The following is a 5,154-nucleotide window of genomic DNA, read 5'->3' on the forward strand; positions in this document are numbered from 1 at the left end:
TGTGCCCGCTGCTTACATCCGTAGAACCGCATTTTAATTTCAGCGGAGGTACGTGTATCAAAGGTACCCCGCAGCCGGGCCAGAATACCCTTCACAGTTCTTTTCTCCTCAGCGGGCCATGACTTTACCTTCCGCTGGGCTGCGCTAGTTAACTGCCCTGTCAGTATCCTGATCTTCTGTTCCTCTGTTAGGGGGTAAACTTGGAATAAACTGTACAGCCTTTCCTTAAAGTCAGTTAGTGCATGGGGCTCCCCTGAATACTTGGGCAGCCAGGCCGCTCCAGGGATGTAAGGCAGGGAGAATGGCATCACCGCTGCTGCAGATGTGCTGGTGGTAGTGGGCGCCTCCGTGTCCGACATCTTCCTCCCCCCTAGTTAAGCGTGGCCTACCTTCCGACTATCCTCTTCTGTAGGCCGTGGCTCCGCTGGTGCTGCTCCGGACGAGGACCTTGCGTCGCGTCCCGGTGACGTCAGCGTCGCTCTCTCTCCCTTCCAGGACCTTGCGCAGCGTCGGTGCGTAGGGCGGAGCTTCAGGTCTCGCGCGGTTTGGACGTCCACGCCCCTCTTCTTCCTGCGCGGCGTCCTGCAGATGGCGTCCGATGGCGGGAAAACGGCTGAAGATGGCGGGAAGCTGCTGAAGATGGCGGGAGACGGCTGAAAAAGGCGGGAAACGGCTCCGGATGGCGGGAAACCTCTTTTTAAGGTACGTGTACAGTCTTTTTCAGGCACGCAATACCCGTTTGTGGCGGGTTGGTCACAATCCTGCCCACTACGCCAAAGCTGACTCGCCCCCTGGGCCGTGGGTTACTCGAGACCGGGCCTTCTGTACGATGCTGGGGGTAGTGGTGGCAACCTGATCCCATGGCTCAGGGTAGTCAGACCAGTGGCAGTCTTCTATATGTTTTGCAATGTTCGACTACGCCACCCGTGGATTGCGGTCAGGGCTAACCGCCGCTGCAGTGCAGACCGCTGGGGCAGATGTAAATGTGCAGCACTGAATAGTACAACTCCCCACGGGAGGAGTATGGCCCCAGGGCAGTATATAGATGGATGATGGAGGGGATGATTCCGACCGCAATAGCCAGGAAACGGAGGCCTCTTAAACAGTTCAGGGTCTTTATTAGAACAGGTGAGACGACCCAAAAACAGTCCCAGCTAGGAGGGGGCCTGGATGTCTGAGAACAAGTGGGAAGCTGGCCCTGGTCAGGGTGAGGGTGTAGGCCTACCGTGCTCTCTGCGCTCTTTCTGGCTATTTCCCTCCTCGTGGTGTAATAGCCCACGTTCCTGAGCTCGCCGTGTCTTCTCGCCTGTATGGCTTGCAACTTGGGTCTCTTTCTACTCCCGGCCTGGTACGGCTTTGCTGGTCCCTTCTGCTGTGGCGGAACCTCCGGGCTTCTTAGGCCAAGGAACATGCAATCCCTAGCGGACTGATTATTTGCTGTAGGACTTGGAATCCTCACAGCCTAAGACACCAAAGTCTGGTAGATTCGTTTCTCTATCTGCCAGGACAGGCTCGCTTCGCCTCTTGCCCCTGGCTCGTGGCTCTCCTACTGCCACACGGCCTCTTAGGCTGCAACACAACTGTCTGTCCCTGCTCTGGGACACCTCTTTCTTCAGAGACAGGTTGTCCAGTTCTCTCTAACCCTGCCCCCAGTTCCAGCTTTTATAGGGGCAGCCTGCTCCCCCTACTGGCCTGGGACAGGAGGTACTGCATGCTAATGGTCCCTGACCAGAGAGCCTCCCCCTTGCTCTCAGACACAGCTTTATTATACATTTGTGGCATCCAGGCCAGGGTGACACATTTTTTCTGTTGCTAAGGATGGCTTGATGGGAGGAAGCATCCTAGCTACCAAGATAATGAGACCAGGTTCTTTTCCTCTGGTGGACAGAAGAGGTAGTCCTCTTGAAGAGAAGGATTGGCCTCCAAATTCTCTGCAGAAACACCCTTGCAGGCTTGAAGAAGAAGGGGCGTAAAGATACCTGTAACATACCTGGTGGCGTTCTTGCATAGTGCTCCATCCCCCACTATGCAAGATCGCAAACTTGATCACCAGTCCAGTCTGCTAGCCTGGCTTCTTTCCATGCTGTCTGCTTGCCTCTGTTCTGGCTGCTTAAGGGCGGCGCCCGATCTCTTCCTGCTTCTTGTAGCTGCTGTGGGCACACCCCTAATGCGTCATCAGCCTATTGCTGTCTGTCACTGGATATTTAAACCAGCTTCACCTGGAAGCTGGTGCCTGAGCAACGTGTTCTTTCAGTGTGCTCTTTCACTCTGAATGTGCCAGGTCCTTTTCTGTGTTTTCTTGCCTGCCTGTCTGTCTTCCTGGAGGCTGTATTTCCAGGCCTGTCTGAACACGCTCCTAGCCTGTTCTTCCCGCCCTCTGGGGGCCGCATACCCAGACTCGCTCCTGTATCTCGCTGCAGTAACAGTTCCTGTCTGAACTGTCTCTTAACCTGCTTCCTGTTTCTCTCTATGTCCGTACCTTCCCTTTCTCCTGCATTGTCTGAACCAGCACTTGGCTTTACCTTGGCTCGTTCCTGTATTTGTTGCAGTAACAGTTCCTGTCTGAACTGTCTCCTAACCTGTCTCCTGTTTTTCTCTCTGTCCGTACCTTCCCTTTTTCTGCAGAGTCTGAACCTGCACCTAACTCCTACTCGTTGTCGCTGTACTTCCGTTTGTGAGTTTAGAGTCCACTCGCTACTTCATTGCAAGTATCTTGTGTTTATCTGGTTCTGCCTTTCCCTTCCAGTCTGTTCCGTGTGAACAGAGCCCTGTCCCCTCTGCCCTGCCTTGCTCGCCGCTCCGGCGGTTTCTGCCCGCTCTGCCTTGTTCACTGCTCTGGCGGTTTCTGCCCGCTCTGCCTTGCTCACCGCTCCGGCGGTTCTTGCCTGCTCTGCCTTGCTCGCCGCTCCGGCGGTTTCTGCCCTCTCTGCCTTGTTCACCGCTCCGGCGGTTTCTGCCCGCTCTGCCTTGCTCACCGCTCCGGCGGTTCTTGCCTGCTCTGCCTTGCTCACCGTTCCGGCGGTTCTTGCCTGCTCTGCCTTGCTCACCGCTCCGGCGGTTCTTGCCTGCTCTGCCTTGCTCACCGCTCCGGCGGTTCTTGCCTGCTCTGCCTTGCTCACCGCTCCGGCGGTTCTTGCCTGCTCTGCCTTGCTCACCGCTCCGGCGGTTCTTGCCTGCTCTGCCTTGCTCACCGCTCCCACGGTTTCTGCCTGCTCTGCCTTTGCTCACCGCTCCGGCGGTTCTTGCCTGCTCTGCCTTTGCTCACCGCTCCAGGCGGTTTCTGCCTGCTCTGCCTTTGCTCACCGCTCCAGGCGGTCTCGCTCTGCTCTGCCTTTGCTCACCGCTCCAGGTGGTCTCTCTCTGCTCTGCCTTTGCTCACCGCTCCAGGCGGCCTCACTCTGCTCCTGCTCACCACTCTGGCGGTCTCGCCCTACTTTGCTCTTGCTCACCGCTCCGGCGGTCTCGCCCCGCTCTGCTCTTGCTCACCGCTCCGGCGGTCTCGCCCCGCTCTGCTCTTGCTCACCGCTCCGGGCGGCCTCGCTCTGCTCTGTTTGTCTACCGCATCTGCGGTTCTGTTCCTGTGTCCCAGTCTGTACAGGACCTTATCCCGTCTGTGCTCCAACCTGCTAGTGCCTCCCTGTTTACACCCTAGCCGTGCTTGCCTGTACCCGCCTGCCTGCATACCCTCCTGCCTGCATACCAGTCGTGCCTGCCTATACCCACCAGTCAGGGTGCCAGCCGAACCTGCCTGTTCCTGTATTCCCCGGTGTGGGTCAACAGCCGTGTCTGGGGTCTGGCCTGGAGTAGCACCTGGTCCCTCTGCTCGGTTCCTCCCTGGTGCACTGGCGTCGTATGCCGTCGTGCGACCTTGGTCGGATCGGGCAGATACTTAGTTACGTCCCTCTAGGCACTCTCCGGTTCATGGTCCAGTGGGATCACTAAACACGCACACGCCAGTCAGTCCGGGTGTGTGCATAACAATATATCATTTAATTTATGCACTTCGCAGGGAGAAGAGCCCCGCCCCTGAGGAGGAGGAGCTATGGGAGCAATGAAAACCTCGGAGGGGTAAGAAGAAATAGAATCCGGGAGAACAGCTGAGACGTGACGGGACAGTCCCGCGGAATCCAGGACGGTTCGGAGCTCTGGCTGTCGGCCTGTCTTGTTTTGACCAAGACTGATTTTAGAAGTGAATGATGAGTTCAGGAGGTGAAGGAGGGCAAGAAACAGACTTCTCTGATAAGATACATTACTAAGCTTCTTACATCCGCTTTTATTATTGATTTATGCAAAGTTTGTTGAAATGACAGTTCTACTTATCATTTACGATATATCATTTCTGTTGTCTGAAGGCCTGTTTTCTCAGACTGACCTTTAATTCATGTCAGTTCTGCAGTAGTAATCATATTTCCAGTATGGAGGACTCCAGCGTACAAGACACACTGAGCAATAACTAGGTTGACTCCAATGGGGTGAAAGTGGAACATTTTGATTCTTTTATTTTTTGACATCTAGAACATAAGTTCATATAAACCACAACCTGCTGGCGCTATGTCTGAGTTTGTCATTTCATGAAATGTCACTGCTCTATGTTTTTTTTGCATATCTGTGATGACACTTTTTTTTTTTTTTTCCAGTGGGTAAATTCTGTGAAATAAATAATTTAGAGGAAAATTGTGCAAATTGACATTGTTATTTCAAAACAAAAGAATGTCTCCGGCTAAGTTTAGCCTCTGTACAAATCTGAATAATGCAGTGTCAGGCTTCATGCTATAATGCGGTGCATGGGGTCGGGGTCTACCTCTAGATACACCTTTTGTATGCCCCAGGTCTTTTAGCTCAAAGCAGAAATTCAACTTAAAGACAACCTGTCACCTTCCAAAAATATATGTCATTTTATACCTGGTGTAAATGCAGCCGTTCCGTCATTGTTATTTTTTAATTCCTGCGCCACTCCATTCCTGAGATATGGTTTGCAGATATGTGCAAACATTTTAGGCAGGTGTGGAAAAAAAATGCAAATTAATAATGCTTTTAAAAATAGAAGTGTTAATAGTTTATTTTTTATCAATTAACAAAATGCAAAGCGAATGAAGAAAAGAGAGATCTAAATCCCATCAATATTTTGTGACCGCCCATTGCCTTCATCAATTC

Source organism: Phyllobates terribilis, unplaced genomic scaffold (genome assembly GCF_046119375.1).
Source record: "Phyllobates terribilis strain yellow unplaced genomic scaffold, ASM4611937v1 Scaffold_7__3_contigs__length_470593459, whole genome shotgun sequence".
NCBI classification, from domain to species: domain Eukaryota; kingdom Metazoa; phylum Chordata; class Amphibia; order Anura; family Dendrobatidae; genus Phyllobates; species Phyllobates terribilis.